General features: G+C 46.4%; 1 long non-coding RNA gene across 1 annotated transcript in view; it reads left to right on the top strand.

Annotated features, from left to right (window-relative positions):
- Positions 1 to 22421: 22421 nt before the first annotated feature.
- The window catches only part of LOC141233120 (uncharacterized), a 46250-nt gene continuing 45428 nt past the window's right edge, over positions 22422 to 23243 (top strand). The window contains exon 1 of the long non-coding RNA XR_012299274.1: positions 22422 to 22634. This is a non-coding gene — a long non-coding RNA (uncharacterized lncRNA). The remainder of the gene's footprint in view (positions 22635 to 23243) is intronic.

The raw sequence follows: 23243 nt of genomic DNA, 5'->3' as shown, positions 1-23243 counted from the left end.
TGTGTGTGTATGTATGTATGTATGTATATATATATATATATATATATATATATATATATATATATATATACACATATATACATATATATATATATATACATATACACATATATATATATACACACATATACATATATATATATATATATATATATATATATATATATATATATAATATAGAAAAAAAGAAAAGAAAAAGAGCAGCACAAGCAAACAACCAACTTGTAAATGGGTGGGTGCCCATCCTCCAGGTAAATAGCAAACCTCCTTACATATAAAAAAAAAAAAATAGCTCCACAGTCACCATCAGGGCGGCGTCAGCACCCGACGCACCCGGGCAAATGCCGGGGCCCTGAGCAGGTAGAGGGGCCCACTGGCGGTCGCGCACCCCGCCGGGCTATGGGCGGAGGAGAGCTGTGCCAGCGCCCGCCCTTCTCCGCCGCTTGCTCAGCGCCCCGGCAGCCGGATACTTACCTCTCCCCGTGCCTCCGCAGATCTGCTGTCTTCCTGCTCTATGCTCTCTGTGACGTCTCAGGTCAGAGGGTGCGGTGACGTCTTTACACCGTGCCCTCCCCTGAGCCGTCACAGGCCGCGCAGAGCGGGAATATACCGGCGAGTCGGCGACGCTGGAGTCCGGAGCTGAGGCATGGGACATTATATGGGGGAGGGGTGACATCCTGCATGGGGCATTATAAAGAGAGGGGGGGGGGTGACATCCTGCATGGGGCATTATAAAGAGTGGGGGGTGACATCTTGCATGGGGCATTATACAGAGGGGGGGTGACATCCTGCATGGGGCATTATACAGAGGGGGGGTGACATCCTGCATGGGGCATTATACAGAGGGGGGGTGACATCCTGCATGGGGCATTATAAAGAGGGGAGTGACATCCTGCATGGGACATTATAAAGAGGGGGGTGACATCCTGCATGGGGCATTATAAAGAGAGGGGGGTGACATCCGGCATGGAACATTATAAAGAGAGGGGGGTGACATCTTGTATGGGGCATTATACAGAGGGGGGGTGACATCCTGCATGGGGCATTATACAGAGGGGGGGGTGACATCCTGCATGGGGCATTATACAGAGGGGGGGTGACATCCTGCATGGGGCATTATAAAGAGGGGGTGACATCCTGCATGGGGCATTATAAAGAGGGGGGTGACATCCTGCATGGGGCATTATAAAGAGAGGGGGGGACAGCCTGCATGGGGCATTATACAGAGGGGGGGGGTGACATCCTGCATGGGGCATTATAAAGAGAGGGGGTGACATCCTGCATGGGGCCTTATACAGAGGGGGGGTGACATCCTGCATGGGGCCTTATAAAGAGGGGGGTACATCCTGCATGGGGCATTATAAAGAGGAGGGGTGACAGCCTGCATGGGGCATTATAAGGGGGGGGGGAACAGCCTGCATGGGGCATTATAAGGGGGGGGGGACAGCCTGCATAGTGCATTATGTGGGGGGAACTGCCTGCATGGAGCATTATAAGGGGGGGGACAGCCTGCATGGAGCATTATTTGGGGGTCAGTATCTTGTATGGAGCGTTATAAGGGGACCAGTATCCTGTATGGAGCGTTTTATGGGGGCCAGTATCCTGTATGGAGCGTTATATGGGGGCCCGTATCCTGTATGGAGCTTTATAAGGGGACCAGTATCCTGTATGGAGCGTTATAAGGGGACCAGTATCCTGTATGGAGCGTTATATGGGGGCCAGTATTCCGTATGAAGCGTTATATGGGGGCCAGTATTCCGTATGGAGCGTTATATGGGGGCCAGTATTCCGTATGGAGCGTTATATGGGGGCCAGTATTCTGTATGGAGCCTTATATGGGGGCCAGTATTCCGTATGGAGCCTTATATGGGGGCCAGTATTCCGTATGGAGCCTTATATGGGGGCCAGTATTCCGTATGGAGCCTTATATGGGGGCCAGTATTCCGTATGGAGCCTTATATGGGGGCCAGTATTCCGTATGGAGCCTTATATGGGGGCCAGTATTCCGTATGGAGCCTTATATGGGGGCCAGTATTCTGTATGGAGCCTTATATGGGGGCCAGTATTCCGTATGGAGCCTTATATGGGGGTCAGTATTCCGTATGGAGCCTTATATGGGGGCCAGTATCCCGTATGGAGCGTTATATGGGCGCCAGTATTCTGTATGGAGCGTTATATGGGGGCCAGTATCCTGTATGGGGCATTTTATGGCGGCCAGTATTCTGTATGGAGCGTTATATGGGGGCCAGTATTCCGTATGGAGCGTTATATGGGGGCCAGTATTCCATATGGGGCCTTATATGGGGGCCAGTATTCCGTATGGAGCCTTATATGGGGGCCAGTATTCCATATGGAGCCTTATATGGGGGCCAGTATTCCGTATGAAGCGTTATATGGGGGCCAGTATTCCGTATGGAGCCTTATATGGGGGCCAGTATTCCGTATGGAGCCTTATATGGGGGCCAGTATTCCGTATGGAGCCTTATATGGGGGCCAGTATTCCGTATGGGGCCTTATATGGGGGCCAGTATTCCGTATGGGGCCTTATATGGGGGCCAGTATTCTGTATGGAGCGTTATATGGGGGCCAGTATTCCGTATGGGGCCTTATATGGGGGCCAGTATTCTGTGTGGAGCGTTATATGGGGGCCAGTATTCCGTATGGGGCCTTATATGGGGGCCAGTATTCTGTATGGAGCGTTATATGGGGGCCAGTATTCCGTATGGGGCCTTATATGGGGGCCAGTATTCCGTATGGGGCCTTATATGGGGGCCAGTATTCTGTATGGAGCGTTATATGGGGGCCAGTATTCCGTATGGGGCCTTATATGGGGGACAGTATTCTGTGTGGAGCGATTCGCCGGTTTCTGAGCTATTGTGGAATTTACAATAGATATCGCTCATGTAATGTAAGAAGTGAAATCTTTGCATTGTACTATATATATATATTTCTCTGCTGTATCTCTGCATCATGAATCGTGGTATGTGTTAAAGGGGCCACTGAGACTCTTTCGCCCGGGGCCCAGAAAAACATATATATATGCCGGTATGTTGTTGTTATATATTTATGTATTTATGTATACGCCGGTATTTTGTTGTTATATATTTATGTATATATGTATACGCCGGTATTTTGTTGTTATATATTTATGTATATATGTATACGCCGGTATTTTGTTGTTATATATTTATGTATATATGTATACGCCGGTATTTTGTTGTTATATATTTATGTATATATGTATACGCCGGTATTTTGTTGTTATATATTTATGTATATATGTATACGCCGGTATTTTGTTGTTATATATTTATGTATTTATGTATACGCCGGTATTTTGTTGTTATATATTTATGTATATATGCATACGCCGGTATTTTGTTGTTATATATTTATGTATATATGCATACGCCGGTATTTTGTTGTTATATATTTATGTATACGCCGGTATTTTGTTGTTATATATTTATGTATATATGTATACGCTGGTATTTTGTTGTTATATATTTATGTATATATGTATATGCCGGTATTTTGTTGTTATATATTTATGTATATATGCATACGCCGGTATTTTGTTGTTATATATTTATGTATATATGCATACGCCGGTATTTTGTTGTTATATATTTATGTATATATGCATACGCCGGTATTTTGTTGTTATATATTTATGTATACGCCGGTATTTTGTTGTTATATATTTATGTATATATGTATATGCCGGTATTTTGTTGTTATATATTTATGTATATATGTATATGCCGGTATTTTGTTGTTATATATTTATGTATACGCCGGTATTTTGTTGTTATATATTTATGTATATATGTATACGCCGGTATTTTGTTGTTATATATATATGTATATATGTATACGCCAGTATTTTGTTGTTATATATTTATGTTTATATGATATGCCAGTATGTTGTTGTTATATATTTATGTATATATGTATACGCCGGTATTTTGTTGTTATATATTTATGTATATATGTATACGCCGGTATTTTGTTGTTATATATTTATGTATATATGTATACGCCGGTATTTTGTTGTTATATATTTATGTATATATGTATACGCCGGTATTTTGTTGTTATATATTTATGTATATATGTATACGCCGGTATTTTGTTGTTATATATTTATGTATATATGTATACGCCGGTATTTTGTTGTTATATATTTATGTATATATGTATATGCCGGTATTTTGTTGTTATATATTTATGTACATATGTATATGCCGGTATTTTGTTGTTATATATTTATGTATATATGTATACGCCGGTATTTTGTTGTTATATATTTATGTATATATGTATACGCTGGTATTTTGTTGTTATATATTTATGTATATATGTATACGCCGGTATTTTGTTGTTATATATTTATGTATATATGTATACGCCGGTATTTTGTTGTTATATATTTATGTATATATGTATATGCCGGTATTTTGTTGTTATATATTTATGTATATGCCGGTATTTTGTTGTTATATATTTATGTATATGCCGGTATTTTGTTGAATTTTGTCTTTTGTCAATCGTGTCATTGTCATTTGTCTTTTAATATCGTAAAATCAAAGACATAAAATGTATGTTTTCTGTAGACACATGAGGCTCCTTGAATGATCTCTAGAGTGAATGTATGAGGATTAGATATAAAATCCTGAGTGTATAAGGGAGTCCAGTTAGGTGCGGTTGACGGTCATTTGTGGACTGAAGACAATTGATAGGTTATTATAACTGTGTAAACACCAAGGTACACGGCACCTGATCCCATGGATGATATTTCTTGTCGTCTTACAGAATACAATCTGTATTGTTCTATGTATACTTCTTATAATAACACAGAGTGACTGAAACCTCCACGTTTCAAAAGTGAACGCAGGGTTAAACCTGTGGCGGTTGAGCGAGACCTCGTCACAATCACTGTGGAGTTAGTAGAGTCCGCGACGGTGGTGTTCTGAATACCTGATTTTAAGAACGGGAACGTCTCTGGATATAAAGAGACGGTGTCGATAGACTTTATCTCAGCACTTCAGGTCTAGGAATACGAGGGAACTTTTGTCTATTGTCTTATCGTTTCTCTTGTCTTAATTCTGTGGGTCACATGTCTTCATGTGCGTGGTTGTCCAAACGCTGATTGTGAAAGTTGTTGTGAATTGTGTGTTTGTATTGTTATCCTCGTCAATTACACTGTGCTGCCATATTCCTCCTTTACAGGCCTTCATTGGACAAAGGTGGGAACACATAGAATATCCAGTAAATAAGCAGAGATCTCCTTCCTGGATTCAGGTGTTGTCCGATCTCACTTGTAGGTGAAATTCTCCTGTCAGAGAGATGGTCGATCCACCTGCGCAATCAGATCAACCAAATTCGTTCTAGCAATCAATATGGTGGAAGATATCGCAGCTGGATCTCTCCAACATCCACTTTATCACATTTATCATCTACATTTGTTATGTCGTTCTCTGTAAATCTGGATAAATGTACAAATTGTAAAACTCTGCAGTTCCACCTGTTATATATCGGCACTAACTCTCTAAGCCCAAGGGAAGGGCAGCCCTCCAGCCATGGTTCCCTAGAGGTTTCCTCCACAGGGGGTTTTCCTCTCCTGAGTGCTGGAGGGTGACTCTTCGTGAGTCGGGGGTTGTGCCATTTTCGGTGTCATGTAAATTTAAATAAAATTCTGACTATTTGACACCTAATTGCAATGCTTTGTGTATTTATTTTGTGTGCTTCTGTCTGATTCATTTTATTTGGGGGTTGGGGTCCATCACATACGGCTGGACATCTGCCGGCCGCACAGGACGTAGTAAGCATATTATGCCCCGGGGGTCGCCCCTGCTCTGATGATGATGATGGAGAAGAGGAGACAAGCATTACAGCACAACTCCTGAACGTGTGCTCTCATCATTGGAATAAAGAATTGTATTACAACATTATTAAAAAGCAGATTACTTGTCTATTCCTGTAGCTCACATTGTTTTCAAAGGAGAAAGCTGCATGCAAGATGGTCTGTGGGAACAGGGGCTACACAAAATCTTCTTTATCCTGATGGGTCATCCCTGCCACCAGATGGGAGCTGCACCCCCGACCTAAGGGGCAGCCTCAAAATAATGCTTCCTTAAAGGGAAACTTTTATGTCTGATAACGCTATAAACCTGAACATATAGGGTTAATCTGCAGGTTAATAGCTTTAGGAAGGTGCCCAACCGCTGGACAGTAAGTGTGGCACCCGAGAGAAAATTAACTTTATTTATCCTAGGAGACGCCATCTTTCAGTCATTCAGACATGGCCCAGAGCAATTATTGTCACCGCTCACAGGACTGAGAGCAGCAGCTGTAAGCATGCCCCGGCACTGACTGACAGCCGGCTATGCAGTGCAGTCAGTGCCAGGCCGTGCTCACAACCGCCACTCTCAGCAATGTGAGTGATGGCTGTAATGTTGTTTTAGTACCAAATTTGTAATTTTCACAGGGGATAATAGGAGAACACGGACCCCATAATTTGTTACACAATTTCTCCCGAACGTAATGATGACCCCTGTGCGGTCAAAAACTGCAGTGGGAGCAGACGGCCGGGCTGGGAGAGGAAAGAGCGCTATTGGATTTTGGACTGGAATAGATTGTGAATGCTGTCTCACATGTGAAGACCCCCTGACATGCCAAAACAGCAGAAACAACCCACAAGTGACGCCATTTTGGAAACTAGACCCCGGAAGGAATTCTTCTAGCTGTGCGCTGAGTATTTTTAACCCACAGATGATTCACAAAACTTTATAACAATTAGATGTGAAAACAAAAAATAAATATTTTCCACTGAAATACTGTGTTAGCCCAAGTTTGCAATTTCCACAAGGGATAATAGGATGAAATGGATCCATATATTGTTATGTAATTCCTCCGAATGCAGTGATCCCCAGGGCCGTATTCACAGGTCATGCTGCCCCAGGCACTGGTCATAAATGCCCCCTGATTACAGGCCATTTATAACAATTATCCGTATGGGAAGGTCATGTCTAGTCAGGCGCAATGCTAATCAGTCAGTAATAACAAAGGAGAACCTGAATAATAAAAGTATTGTCTATAACTGATCACTAGTTATAATAATGTAATAATAATTGGCACCAGTTGTACAATTTCCAGAAGTCTGATCCCCCCAGCGAGCAGCCTGGTCCTGGTGGTCAGTGGTGGGGATTGTGTCCTAATCATCTGGTCTTCTGGAGCACATAGTAATAAATGCTGAGACTAAATATTATTCCTATACAGAGACAGAATAATACCGCTATATCACTTCCTAATAACAGCACCACACACCCATACAATGAGTATATAGTCCCATCATATCACCGCCACCTTGCTGGGATTGGAGAACCATCATACATAGACTGAATAATACCACTATGCTGTGACTGAATAACAAGACCAAAGACTGAATAATACCGCCATATTGTTACCAAATAAAAACAATCCTATGGGAATCCATACAATGCAGAAAATGTAACTGAGGGCTCTGTGCACACAACATCTTCTCAGGCGGATTCCTCTGCAGAAACTGCCTGGAAAACCTCCCAACCAATGTCCAAAAGAAAGAACATCTTCATCTCCATGTAAAGCCACTTGCTTTGCTCATGTTCCGACTTCTGAACGTCTTTTAACCACTTCAAATTCCTAAAAACGCCAAGAGACTAAAAGAAGCGACCTGAGCGCTGTCTGGAGTTTGCTGCTGGGAAGACGCTGTTACGTTACAATACAAGTCAGTGTTAGAGCTGAGATTGTGGACTTTCCTCTCTTCCTCCAGACTCTGGATCTTGATTTCCAAATGAAATGCAAAATTTACTTTCATCTGAAAACAACACCTTGGACCAGCGCTGCCATCGGGGCTTTAGTGCCCTTACTAGATTCCTCTTTCATTGCCCCATGCCCCCTTAAAGTATGATGCCAACAAAAGTGCCCCCCAAACACAGTATGATACCCCCATGGTGAATTCCTCCACATACACAGTATAATGATCCCTACTGGACCCCTACCGTACCCCACCAACTCCCAAGTCAAAGTATGGTGACCCCCAACACAGCATGATCCCCCAACTGTGACCACCACACAGCCCCCCATGCTGTATAATGGGCCTATATACATTATAATGACCCCACACCTCTCCACACTCCACATAGTATAATGCACTTGTCATGGTCCTCCACACAGTATAACGCACTCGCCATGGTCCTCCACACAGTATAATGCACTCGCCATGGTCCTCCACACAGTATAATGCACTCGCCATGGTCCTCCACACAGTATAATGCACTCACCATGGTCCTCCACAAAGTATAAGACACTCGTTATGGTCCTGTACACAGTATAATGCAGCCCCCCATAGGGTAAAATGCAGCCCCCAGTCCTCCAGTATTATCAGTACACACTGATTTATAAATAAATACATACTTACCGCTCCTCGCTCCCCGCTGCTTCAGTCTCTGCAGCGCGTCTGTCATCACCTCCGCAGCTGCCAGCTCCACTGTCTGACAGAGCGTGGAGCGTCATCATGCCGCTGCGTCAGACGCAGAGGAGGAATGATGGGAGAGGGAGTGTCACATGACGCTCCATCATTGCTTTCCAACCAGGGCCGGCTCCAGGTTTTCGTGGGGCCCAGGAGAAAGAGTCTCAGTGGCCCTTTTAACACATACCACCATTCAGGATGCACAGATACGGCAGAGAAAAAAAATGTTATATATATATATATATATATATATATATATATATATTAAAAAATAATGCAGCATGGCTCCATATGGCCAAGATACGTCTTAACAATGAAAATATTGGATCTAGACTGTTTTTTGCTCAGGAACAAGTACTTACAAAAAAACAAAGGTTTTTAGCGCATAAATTGGCTCATATTGTTATAAGGGGGTGTAACTGCCTCTTGCTGATTCTGCACTCCTCCCAGTAACCAGCTGGTGATGTATAAACAGTTCTACTTGCCCTCTAAATGTAGATGTATTTAGCCCAGAAAAAGACGATTGTCCGTTTAGTTGTAGGCTTGTAGCCCGAAAGTGGCATGTAAGGCAGAGTAGTTACCCATCAGGGGGAGGTTACCTTGCCATGGTTGATGGGCACACATGAATTGGCCAATTTATGAGCTAAAAACCTTTATTTTTTGTAAGTACTTGTTAGTGAGCAAAAAAACAGTCTAGATCCAATATTTTCATTGTTAAGACATATCTTGGCCATATGGAGCGCTGCTGCATTATTTTTTAATATATTTTATAGTTAGAGGAGCTGGCACCAGTTCACACTAGGAGGTGCTGGTCAGGTTTATCTGGTTCATAAATATATATATACACTACCGTTCAAAAGTTTGGGGTCATTTAGAAATTTCATTATTTTTGAAAGAAAAGCACATTTTTTTCAATGAAGCTAACATTAAATGAATCAGAAATACACTCTATACATTGTTAATGTGGTAAATGACTATTCTAGCTGCAAACGTCTTGTTTTTATTGCAAGATCTACATAGGTGTATTGAGGCCCATTTCCAACAACCACCACTCCAGTGTTTTAATGGTACATTGTGTTTGCTAACTGTGTAAGAAGGCTAATGGATGTTTAGAAAACCCTAGAAAACCCTTGCAGAAGTATGTTAGCCCAGCTGAAAATGGTTTGGCTGATTTGAGAAGCTATAAAATTGACCTTCCTTTGAGCTAGTTGAGAATCTGGAGCATTACATTTGTTTGTTCTATGAAACTCTCAAAGTGGCCAGAAAAAGAGAACTTTCATGTGAAACTCAACAGTCTATTCTTGTTCTTAGAAATGAAGGCTATTCCATGCGAGAACTTGCCAAGAAACTGAAGATTTCCTACAACAGTGTGTACTACTCCCTTCAGAGGAGAGCACAAACAGGCTCTAACCAGAGTAGAAAGAGTAATGTGAGGCCCCGCTGCACAACTGAGCAACAAGACAAGTACATTAGAGTCTCTAGTTTGAGAAATCGACGCCTCACAGCTCCTCAACTGGCAGCTTCATTAAATAGTACACGCAAAACGCCAGTGTCAACGTCTACAGTGAAGAGGCCACTCCGGGATGCTGGCCTTCAGGGCAAAGTGGCAAAGAAAAAGCCATATCTGAGACTGGCTAATAAAAGGAAAATATTTTTATGGGCAAAAGAACACAGACATTGGACAGAGGAAGATTGGAAAAAAGTTTTATGGACAGACGAATCAAAGTTTGAGGTGTTTGGATCACACAGAAGAACATTTGTGAGAAGCAGAACTACTGAAAAGATGCTGGAAGAGTGCCTGACGCCATCTGTCAAGCATGGTGGAGGTAATGTGATGGTCTGGGGTTGCTGGTAAAGTGGGAGATTTGTACAAGGTAAATGGGATTTTGAGAAAGGAAGGCTATCACTTCATTTTGCAACGCCATGCCATACCCTGTGGACAGCGCTTGATTGGAGCCAATTTCATCCTACAACAGGACAATGACCCAAAGCACACCTCCAAATTATGCATGCAGGGAAGAAGCAGGCAGCTGGTATTCTGTCTGTAATGGAGTGGCCAGCGCAGTCACCAGATCTCAACCCCATTGAGCTGTTGTGGGAGCAGTTTGACCGTATGGTACGCAAAAAGTGCCCATCAAGCCAATCCAACTTGTGGAGGGGCTTCAGGAAGCATGGGGGGAAATTTCTCAAGATTACCTCAGCAAATTAACAGCTAGAATGCCAAAGGTCAGCAATGCTGTAATTGCTGCAAAGGAGCATTCTGTGACGAAAGCAAAGTTTGAAGGAGAAAATTATTCTTTATAATAAAAATCATTATTTCTAACCTTGTCAATGTCTGGACTATATTTTCTAATCATTTTGCAACTCATTTGATAAATTAAAGTATGAGTTTTCATGGAAAACACAACATTGTCTGGGTGACCCCAAACTTTTGGACGGTAGTGTATATATATATATATATCTATAATATAACCGGGGATGCGGGTCTCTGTCCGAAGCCTCGATAGACTGCGCATGCGTGACGCGCAGTCTGGCTCCAGGCAGAAGACCGCATCCAGCCGTTACAGGTAAGAGGAGGTGTATGGCGTCGGAGATCGCTGTATGCGTAGGCACTGAACGCACACTGCGATCTCCGGCGCCATACTTACTTACCTGACCGGGAAGAGCGTTGCCGCGGCGCCTCTCTTCAGCGGAGACCGGGGGCGGAGTGAGACGTCGGATCGGCGCGTGCGCATAGCGCTATCCGGCGCCATTTTACTGAAGGCACATTTACAGTGTGTCTTCAGCAAAATGGCGCCGGACAGCGCGGAGCTCTGTCGCCGCACTCCTCCCCCGGCCTCCGGCAGAACAGGACAATTTAACACCATATTTTAGACTTCAGTGCAAGAGGAGACCCAAGAGGAGACCCACCGAAGAGGAGACCCCACCGAAGAGGAGACCCCACCGAAGAGGAGACCCAAGAGGAGACCCACCGAAGAGGAGACCCAAGAGGAGACCCACCGAAGAGGAGACCCCACCGAAGAGGAGACCCACCGAAGAGGAGACCCACCGAAGAGGAGACCCCACCGAAGAGGAGACCCAAGAGGAGACCCACCGAAGAGGAGACCGAAGAGGAGGCCCACCGAAGAGGAGACCCACCGAAGAGGAGGCCCACCGAAGAGGAGACCCACCGAAGAGGAGACCCAAGAGGAGACCCACCGAAGAGGAGACCCACCGAAGAGGAGACCCACCGAAGAGGAGCCCCACCGAAGAGGAGACCCCACCGAAGAGGAGACCCCACCGAAGAGGAGACCCAAGAGGAGACCTACCGAAGAGGAGACCCACCGAAGAGGAGACCCACCGAAGAGGAGACCCAAGAGGAGACCCACCGAAGAGGAGCCCCACCGAAGAGGAGACCCACCGAAGAGGAGACCGAAGGGGAGACCCACTGAAGAGGAAACCGAAGAGGAGACCGAAGAGGACAGAACTGCACCTTAAGATCCCTAGGGGGAAAGGGATGGCCAAAGGCCAGAAAAGACAACAATCGATCCTACAACAAAAAGGAAGAAGCAGAACCAGAACAAAGTCCGCCATTACATCAACCGGTATTTGAGAGGAAAGAGGAACATCATGTGGACCATCCTGCTGGGACCTCTCTGCCGATAACATCATACGGCAATACCGGCTGGTAAGTATAAATCCACCAAAGTAATAATAGCAGGATAGTAGTAATATAGTGGCAGTATATCAGTATTAGTGTAATTTGAGTAATAATACTAGTGATAATAGTAAGAAAGTAATAAAATAACAGTAGTAATAGTAGTAGGTAGAATAGCAGTGTGATCCAGGGTTCTAGGACTGATCGCCTTTTCTCGGGGTCAAGAAGGAATTTTTCCGCTGTGACACAAATTGGCTGAAGGTGTCCTGAGGTTTTTGCCTTCTTTTGGATCAACACTCTAGGAATAGGGTAGTATTAGTAGCAATAGGAAAGAAGAATAATACCGTAATAAGATAGCGGGTTATTATTATTATTAATAATAAATATAAACTAGTTATATCTATAGAAAGAACAAAGAGTAAATAAAAATAATTATAGACGTAGTTTAATCAATACAGTAATATTAAATAGTTATAGAAAAGTTAGAGTAGTACTTTAATAAGAAAGCAGGACATAAGACAAAATATATAAAAAAAAATATATTAAAAACAACTATAGTAGTACATTTAGTACAGTAATAGTAATTACATAACTAGTAACATAATTAGGTTTGATCCAGGGTTCTAGGACTGATCGCCTTTTCTCGGGGTCAAGAAGGAATTTTTTCCCTGTGACACAAATTGGCTGAAGGTGTCCTGGGGTTTTTGCCTTCTTCTGGATCAACACTGTAGGTATAGGGCAGTATTAGTAGTGATAGGAAAGAAGAGTAATACTATAATAAGATAGCACAATGTTAATAATAACCATATCAAATAGTTAGATTTATAAAAACAAATTAAAATAACTCCAGTAGTACAATAATTAGTGTAATATTTAACTTGTAATAACATTATTAGGTTTGATCCAGGGTCCTAGGACTGATCGCCTTTTCCCGGGGTCAAGAAGGAATTTTTCCCGTGACACAAATTGGCGTTAGGTGTCCTGGGGTTTTTGCCTTCTTCTGGATCAACAGCTTTAGGCATAGGGATTTTAGTAATACCATTATTAGAATCACAAGATTAATAAAAAAAAATAGAATTTAATTTTTTTAATTAGTTTTATAACAGTTACAATTAATTGGATTAATGCAATAATAATAAATAGTAAAAATGGTGGTAATAATAAAAAAACTAGTCCCAGTTACTAAGTTAGTGTAGTGTTAGTGTAGGGACCCATCTGAAGAGGTCGCCTTGACGTTGGCAGATGGGCTCGCACAATTTGCTCAAAATGTGCGCTAAGAACCTCATATTTCTATGTACAGGAGATCTAGCAGTAATTCCATTCAGGAGATAGATATCTGTGTACACACACACTTTGTTATATACTTTTGTGCAGCACACAGGGCAGGTATACAGGTACAGGGTGAGAGTGTTACAGTGATATTATAACTTGGCCTTAAGGATAAAATGCTGACAACTACAGATCCTGGAAACACATCTGAAACTAGACCTTGTTAGTAACTGGTTCCCAGCTAGTGGTGAATATGTACAGGGCAGTCCGGTACCAGGACCCGCTCTATAGGACACATTATCATCAGGCAGGTCCTGTCAGGGCTCTTACAAGATCTGCGGCAGAAGTGTGGCTGTATAACACATTCCTGCTCCTGCCTCAGCCACCGACAGTGGAGCCAACCCTGACCCTGGCAATTTAATCCACTGTATGACACAGTAGGGGGCTTCCACAGCATTTAGGCACTTTAGACAGGAGAGGGAGGCGCGATCATGGTGCCGATGAGTTTCTATGGCAGCCGAGATCTAACAATGGACCCCATGACGGCCATCTAACTGCTCCTATTAGACCCCGGCTGAGCAAAGGTCTATGAGGACGCCGGTGAGACTTTTGTCGCCTGCTCTGCACATATTAGAAATGCCTAGAGCTGATTAGTTTGCCATTTGTAAATCTGATCCAGCAGTGCTGGGCTACCACTGACGTGATCAGGGCTATTGAGCTCCTAGATTGGGCAGAGGAGCTCAGTCTTCAGCAGGAGCTGGCCGAGGAGAGCGGAGCAACTTGCATGGGGCTGCTGCACAAGAAGTAACTCAAAAGGTGGAGATTTACCCAGAGACGTGGTGCCCGGGCTGTGATCTGCTGTGCAGGCTGCATAGACGATGCCTCCTAGGACCCGAACTTCACCCCTAACAGGCACAGCAGAGCTCGGACGGCTGCAAGTGAACGGAGAGCGGCTGATTAGTAACTGCTGCGTCTCCTGCAGCTCAGGTAAGAGCCGTACAGAGCGGGGGCTCAGTAATGATGAATACGGGAAGTGTCCGCCCCTCACATGTCCTATATGCGGCCTCCAGAGGTAAAGTCTCCCCTGTAACCAGCGCCTTCTCCCACCTTCTCTGCTGCCATGCTCCATTGCTTAAAGGGGATGTCTGAAGAAAACAAGTTATCACTTATCCACAGGCTCGGTAATCACTTACTGATTGTGGGGTCTGACCGCTGCGAACCATTGTCTGATCGGGAAGGAGTGGAAAGTCAGGGATCAACTGCAGCTCCATTCATTCTCTATGGGGCTCCAGAAAAGCCGAGCTCAGGGCTTGAATGCCACATAGGGAAGGAATGGAGCGGATCCTGGAGTAATAACATGTCCTCCTCTCCTCAGCTTTCTGTCTGTGTAAGTGGCTCAGCCCTTGTCTCCCCTTCTGCACCGGCTTCTGTACTGGTCCCTGTAGACTTTCTTCTATGAGGAAGAGGAAACCCCTCTGCCCTTCTGCTCTCAGACCTCTGCGGCTTTTCCCCATCGCTCAGTGCAGCCATTATATGTAATAAGGATCATTCTTGTCCGGCTTTCATTCCGCCCAGCTGACAAGATAATAAACATGTGAGGTGGAAGGTTCACAATTATTAGATGTGTTGTGAAAAGTCTCCACAGCAAATTCAGAGAAAACTGCAGGGTGACCGCTTGTGAAACCAGCACAAAATCCAGCGGACAGCGCCTCCCTGCCCCCCGCCGGTCTCTGTATCCTGGCATTCAGCTATTCCATTTGGTGCTTATTCAGGGAGGAAAACAAAAATGTGATGTTCTTACACAGACGCCTGAAGACGCGACGTTCGCTGCTGTGACGCCCAGCTGCGCTTGGTATCACAGATCCTATAAGTGTGCATTGATGGATTCCTCCACAAGACGCCCTCATAAGCATTCACACACCTCCACCTTCCACCTCAGACCACCAGAGGCAGCCCGTTAGGGATATATAAAGGGAAGGTGGAGCCAGGCAGCCCAGAAAGTGATTCAGCAGTTTCCTGCTCAGACACAGAAGGACTCAGTGCAGTCGAGCCAGAGCCTAGCAGTTCCTGCAGAAAGAGTTCAGTACAGTCTGTAGAGTGATTCCAGACTAGAACTCAGCTCAGGATAGAGAGCTAGGAGTGTGCCGACGCTCTGAGAGCGGCGAAGAAGAGCAGTGTCCCGGCTGCAGTGTGTGTTGCCTAGTGAGGGCCCGAGCGGGACCAAAGGTGAGTGGAGAGTGAATACATAGGGGGCAGAGGAGCTTAATTAGCTCACCCCGAAGAATTTAGCGGACACCAGGTCTGAAGCTTAGCGGGATCTCTACGACCCAGTAAGACATAACCGGAATCCCTGGAGAACTACAGGTCCCAGGATCGTTAGAGTGCTGATACGTAACAGAGCCGGGAGACACATAGGCCCCGCAAGCTGAGGAGCGTGTACTCCAAGAAACGGCCCTACCACAAGGTCAGCCAGCGCAGGACAGAGACAAAGTTAGGCCTAGCTCCAGGCAGGTCAGAAACTTACTATGCAGAGGCAAGAAACAGGAGGCCCTACACCCGCTCATTGGGGAGGATCCTGATATGCACCCTTCACCCTACAGTGCTCCGGGATGTGCCTGACTTTCCATCAGTAAAAGGTACTGAAGTGACTACCGTGTCCGTCCCCGTTCTTGCTCTGACCCGGCTGGGTCTCGCCTGTCCTGCATTCCCCTTGCATACGCTGCCCAGAGGCCTAGCTCCGCCTGTGGGGAGCTATACCATCGAGCAACCTTATCACCGGCCTCAGTGGACTGCCGCAGCGCTGGTGATTATCATCAGAAACCACAGGTGGCGTCATTAACGTTCATAAAATTAACAAACAACCACCCTTTTAAAGAGTGACCCCAGGGTACGGGCCCGGGAGCCGACCACCGCGACATCCCCAAGGCCAGGCAAAGGCCCGGGTACCGAGTCATCCCCATCCCCTGGGCTGGTCACTGCTTTTCATCATCCATGTTGGGCTGTTGTACGACGTGTGGACTACTCTGCTTGTTGGATTCTTGCATTACCACAAACACTGCCTTTATTTTGTGATTTCTGTGCCGCTTCCCATTTCTATTGGCAGCGTGATATACCAGCACGTGAGGGCTGCCACAATCATGTGTCAATAGGTTATTGATGGAGGCCGTGATACAGAGACTGTCCTGGACCAGGGAGGAGTTGGTACAGAAGCACCTAGAGAGGGGGGTACAGGGGCTTCATTTCAATTTTAAAACTTAGCTGGATTGTGTTTAGGTACAAGAATGGAAAGAAAAATAGAAAAAAAAAATTAAGAGTTTATTATTTGGCAAAATCGTTCATCAGAGGTTTGGCCACTACCAAAAAGTTTTTGATGAACTTACAGTAGCAGCTGGCAAAACCCAAAAAACTTTGTAACACCTTTAAGTCCTGAATATAATAACAATCCAGTACCGTCCGGACTTTTGCCAGATCCATGCAAAAACAGTGAATGATAAGAAATAACCCAAAAAAGGGACCTCTTGATGGAGAACATAAATTATTTGTCAAACCAGAGAAATGTATTATCTTTGAGTATCTGTAAGACCTGCCTGACATGTACCTGATGTGATACGAGGTGAATAAATTAGACTGTGGGGACCCCCAACCAAACCCCGACGCTCAGGCCCCCTACCGCCACCCCTTCCTTAACAATACAATAATGTAACTCTTACAACTGGATGGGTGAGGATAGGTCACAGCTTTATTAACTCTTTAACTCATTCCATTAGAAAGGCATTTTATTTCCAAAAATAATTCCGCTTGTTGCAGCATGCCCTGTGTCTCCACACCGGCAAGTTGGCCAACAAGAGTAACTTTCCAACATGTCCTTTCTATTTCAGGCCAAGGAGGATCCTGCGTACTCGTATGCAGGACTCCGACCCCCACCCATCATCATTAACGCTTGCTCCACTCCGTCCTGGAGTCCTGACAGGAATATGTCCAGTCCAATATCCGTAAAATGAACACCGTCGGGCCGTATGAGGCCAGCTTTATCTCCTTCCAGTTCTCGGTGTCTTATCACTACACCACCTCTTTCCTTTACAAATTTTGCCATCCGAATATTTATTAGCCGCCTTGTCCGTTCGATGGCTGCACTGTCTCGCGCACCTCGCCATACCGTTCTCGGCACAATCTCTAACCATATTATAGTTAGTTTACTAAAAAATGCTCTGAAGCGCTCAGTGTCTAGCTTCATTATTGCCATTAGTTATGCGCTCTTGTAATGACCGAAGTCGTTCCCCCCGGCGTGTATAACTAAGATAACCGGACCTGTTGCTTCTCTCCCTATGTTGATTACCTCCATTAGTACCTGTGGCCATCGCAGGCCTCTAATACCTCTCCAGTTGAAATATGTGTCATGAAACCCCATATTCCTCCCGCCTGGGCGGACTGTCGCCCTTTTTTCTGCCCAGTATATGTACGAGTGTCCTATCACCCACACTGTTGGCTTATCGTCACCTGTAAAAGAAACAAACCACGTTAGGATAACAAGTCCGGTCTTATGTATCTCGCAAAACACACGGATCGCCATCTGCCTATCCTCTGCACTTCCAGACAGTCCTGCTCTAGCTGCTTCCGTGGCCGTGCCTATGCGGAATGAGTGTGTCCCGTAATCTTTGGGGTGGTTCCCTGCTGATGTTAGGCATTTATTAAATATAAATTGGAACTGGTATCTTGATAATGGCGTTCCATCAATGTGTGATAGGAAGAAATTACTTTGTGGCCTGATGGCTGCATATGTTTTTTCTATTGTTACCGGACACAGTGTACTGTTTGTGGGTTTTAGAAGCACCCAAGTGCCCTTGCCCGTTGGGTCTGTTTTGGATTTGCGTATGCGTAGGCGTATTGCATTATTGGCTATGACTACGTCCTGGTGTAATAAGCCTCCACTGGTGGTGATTTTGGATCGAGGGACTAATTCGCTTATGCGTAGTGCCCCGAAAAAGGCGATCACAAATGCAGTAGACAGTAGTGTTGCTTCAAATTGTGAGTGGCATGTTAATGGTGTTAGGGATATGATTTTTGAGAGCAGATTTAGTGACACGGGATGTCTGCACTCCTGACTTGTCTGACCTCTTTTCCACCCTTTTAAGGCTTGACTGATGATGAATCTTTTTGTCACATCTCCCCAATTCAGTAGTTGGAAATGAAATGCTACTCCGGTCCGCCACCGCTGCGCTGACGCCCCTGATATTCCCCTCATTATTAGCTGGTGGAGAAATTCTATGGTTACATCTAGTCTGGCTTGTTCACATTGGTCAACCAGTCTGCCTGCTACTAGTCGTGTCCAGTCTTCCCATGCCTTACCGTATGCTTTCCACATTGACGGGGCGACTGACGCTCTGATTAATGGCATCAGCTGTTCGCCACTAGATCCCATGGGGAGGGTGGGCAACTGGTGCCCGACGGGTGGGCTTTGGGGAGGCGCTCTCTGAAAACCTGCCAATTGAATTGTGATAAAGCGTTAGCAGCAGCGTTAGATCCCCCCTCCACATTGTGGCTAGCGCGGACCCATACATTGTGTTTTAGGCACAGGAATGCTAGCCGGCGTAGTAGGCCTAGCACTGGGAGAAACGATGATGCCATCTTATTAATGCAGTGCGCTAGGCTGGTGTTATTTGTTATGAAGCGTATATTTTTGTTCGCTAGGTACGTGCCCGATATTTCTATGGCTACCACTATTGGGAAAAGTTCCAGGAGTGTCTGTTTTTTTGTTAACCCTTGTTCAGACCAATACGGAGGCCATAAGCCTGTGCACCACTGGTTATCTAGTATCGCTGCATATCCGCCCACTTCTGCTGCCCCGGTGAATAATGTTAGTTCAATGTTGGACTGTTCTGCTGACATAAATAACGTGTGACCATTGAATGATTGTAAGTATGTTTTCCACACCTCTAAGTCCGCCCGAAGCTGCCTGCTGATTCTGATTCTATGACTCGGTTTTAATGCACGTTTTGTTGCAAGGTATAAACGACGAGAAAAAACCCTTCCGACTGGCATCACCTGGCTCGCGAACACGAGGAGGCCTAGTAACACTTGCATCTGTTGTAGTGTTACTTTCCGTACTGTGCAAAATCACTCGAGGTGTAGTGTTTTTTGTATTTTTTCTGTTGGGAGGTGGAATAACCTTGCTGTGGTGTCGATTTCGATGCCTAAGAACGATAGCTTTGTTGTGGGGCCTATGGTTTTTGTAGGGCATAATGGGACTCCGAACCGTCGAGAGATGTTTGTGAATTCGTTAAGAAATGATTGGCATTGATATGAGTCTTTGGGTGCGACGAATAGGAAGTCATCTAGGTAATGTGTGACGGACCTATTGCCGGTTTCATACCTCAACACCCATTCTAGGAAGGAACTGAATAGTTCGATGTAATAACAAGATATTGAACAACCCATTGGGAGGCAAGTGTCGTAGAAGTATTCATCGTCCACTTGGCATCCCAGCAGGTGGTAGCAATCTGGGTGCACCGGTAGTAGGCGAAAGGCGGATTCTATGTCGGATTTAGCGAGCAGCGCTCCGGGCCCCGCATCGCGTACTAACATTACTGCTCTGTCGAACGACGCGTAGGAGACCGAGGCGTCTTCAGACGAAATACCGTCATTTACAGACTCTCCTTTTGGGTAAGATAAATGATGGATAAGCCGGAATGAACCTGGCTCTTTTTTGGGGATTATTCCCAGAGGGGAAACTCTTAGGTTACTGAATGGTGGTGTTGGGAAAGGGCCCGCCACTCTGCCTAGAGCTACTTCTTTTTGTATTTTTTGCCTAAGTATTTCAGGGTGCTCTTTTGCAGATTTAAGGTTATTTGCAAAGGTGGGCGATTTATTAAGTTTGAAAGGGATGAAAAATACCGTATGTGAAACCAAAACGTAACTGTCCCGCTGCGTCTTTCTTAGGATATTGGTCTAGCCAGGGGCCCATCGCGTTTACGCTCACCGGGGTCCTTGGATTCTGACTGTGGGAGTTTAATTGATAATTTGCTTGTGGGACGAGAACATCTTGCCGCTGGGTGGGCTGCACCGCAGGCTGAGCATTCATGTTTGTATCTGCATAAGGCGTAGAAACGACAGTGTCCCTCATTGTACTGCCAGCTGGCCCCTGGTCTACGTACTACCACTGAATTTTGGCCTGCTGTTGTCTGTTGTCCAGTAGCCGTTGTTGGAAAGGGATGGTGTTTCTGTGACAGCATTCATCGCAACCATACGTCTGTAGCTTTTACCCCCCAGCCTAACTGTGGTTGCAGGGCCAACCACCTCCGGAACTCTTCATCGTAGCGCCACCATGCTGAACCGCCGTGGGCTTTGTACGAGTTATACACCCTATCCTGGTATATGAATAGTTCCGAGCAGCGTTCCGGATGCTTTTGGCCCATGATGAACCCAGCACAGAAAACGCCTGTAACCAGTTACTCATCGTCATTGCAACCTTTTGTCTGTTTCTGTCGAATGGTCTGTCGGCTATCCTTTTCTCTTTGTCTATAGTATGTTGGTCAGCGGTTACAAGTGACCAAATGTCGATGCAGTCATTATTCCATATTTTAATTCTGGTTTCCTCGTCTATGTGTGAGCCCAATGGGCTTTTCCCGCAAAAGAATGTGTCCTTGTGTATGCTGGCTAATGGTGGAGTTCTTTTAGTAGAATTATGTATAGCGCCTGGTGGCGCGGATAGTTGTTCGACTATGGCCTTAAGGGCCGCTATTAAGTTGGTGTTACTATTTCCCATTTCAGTTATACTTATATTGCACGCACCCATTCCTGCGGCTGGAGGAGGGACTCCGATGTGTGGAGGGACTCTGACACCTGTCTCGCTCGGGGTGAGCGGCGTGCCTGTGCTCGTAGACCTGCGTGAAATCGTTGTATCGTGCAGACTGTAAGCTCTGGAGGGTGCTATTGTATAGTTTCTGTCCCCGGGAGGACGGGATCGGTGCAAGCGGCTGTTGGGGCTCGACGATGCGCTCGACATCTCTGATGCAGAGGATGGTGAGCGCCACCTTGAGGACTGCGACCTGTGACCCCTCCTGTGGGATGCCGATCTCCGCTTTGCTTGAGATGTCCGCTTCCTTCGCCGGTGACTTGTGTGCGATGGCATAGATCTGTCGTCGGAGGAACTACAGCGAGTTCGCCTAGAGTGAGTACGCCTGGAGTCTCTGTGTCCCTGAGGGTGTATGGGGGGTTCTGCGCAGTTTACATGTGTCCCACCGGGACATGTCGGTGCTATTTGTGGCCAGGGCAATGCTATAGCGGTGTCAAGCGCGTGCGTCGCTGCGCTATTATAGGGGTATATGGGGGAGGCGAGGATGGTCGCTGAAGTGTTTAGGCTCCGTATCGTGTCCATCAGTGGGGTATTGATACTGTGACTGGGCGCTGGATGGGCTGCGGTGATTACAGGGCCGCAATGTCCCCTGGATGTGTAGTGTCACGTGTTCTGTTTTGGGAACTTTTTCTTTTATTTTTAATAGGAGTTTTTCTGTGGGGGATTGTTTGGGGGGGAGGCAGAGCACAGCCCCCGGCAGAGGATTCCTGTCTGGAGCTCTGCTCTGCCACAGCCCCTGCTGTGTGTTGAGGGGGCGGGGAATGGTTACTAAGTGGCCCGCAGCTTCTTCTGTGAGGCTGCGGGGTGCTGTGCCTAAAGCGCTCTGGAGGACGGGAGTGCCTGCTGGACCTCCGCCCTCCAGGGCGCTCCTCGGCAGGATGCGGGACGGGAGTGTTAACAGGGGTGGGGAACAACAGGCTCTGTGCTGTCTCCAGCGCCGGCGGCAGGCAGGAGACCTGAATCCCCTCTGTGCCCGCCGCCGACATGGAAGACAGCCCGCACTCATTTATTAGTGCAGTGGAGCCCTGCGCCCGCTGTGAGTGAGGCGCAGGGTCCACTGCCGCACTAGCTTCAGCTTCCTGCTCCGCCCCGCAGCTTTCTGGACTGGGGGGCGTGACCTGCGGGGTCACGTGAGGCGGACATGCGCCCCGCACATGCGCATCGAGCGCTTCCTGCCCTCCAGCTCCGCCTCCCCCAACATGCCTCTTCGGCCTAGTGGAGTCGCGCGCCCGCTTCCGGACCGCCACGTCTGCCCGCTTCCCCGAGTCAGCGCGCGCCTGCAGCACTACCGCAGCCACCTGCCGTCCCGTGCCGGGTTGAGTGGCCCGATGAACACTGTAAAGTTGTGCGGATGCGGCGGTCAGGTGAGGATGGGGATCGGGACCAGGCCGCGGAAGTAATGCAGCCCCCCGTTCCAGATGACCCGACCGCCGTGGAGGGGACCGTTGTATCGTGGGCAATTGGAGTGAGTAGGCCCAAGTGGTGAGGGGACTGGGGAATATGATGTTCCCATAAGGGGTTGAGGGCCAGGGGCAGGGTGATCTGGGGATTTAGAGCTTGGGGCCAGGGGGATGAGCGCTGAGCCCCGACATGAGAGCCTGTAACCAGCGCTCGCCCCCCTGTGCAAACCCAGCCTGGAGGGCCTCAGCAATCTGACCTGATCCTGAAATCTCCATGACATTCGACTCCGGGACCAGCAAAGAAAGGAAGTAACGTGGGATGTCCCGGTGTTTATGTATCCAGGGGACGGCTTGCAGCAGCCGTCCCTTTCGCTTCATTGGATCCTTCCGGGGGCTTCAGGATCACTGGTCAGTAAGGGGCAGAGAAGGGGGGGTCACCAATCGCCACGGCCCAGGGAGGGGCCACCACAGTCAGTGACTCCCTCCTTATTTAGTATGGAGTCTACCATTATGTCATCAAGATGGGTTTGTTGTGATCTACCTGCCAGATGAGTAAAAATGGGAGCATTAGTC

The sequence above is a fragment of the Phyllobates terribilis genome, unplaced genomic scaffold (assembly GCF_046119375.1).
Source record: "Phyllobates terribilis strain yellow unplaced genomic scaffold, ASM4611937v1 Scaffold_567__1_contigs__length_1068694, whole genome shotgun sequence".
NCBI lineage: Eukaryota > Metazoa > Chordata > Amphibia > Anura > Dendrobatidae > Phyllobates > Phyllobates terribilis.
This window is presented reverse-complemented; position numbering and strand designations above follow the sequence as displayed.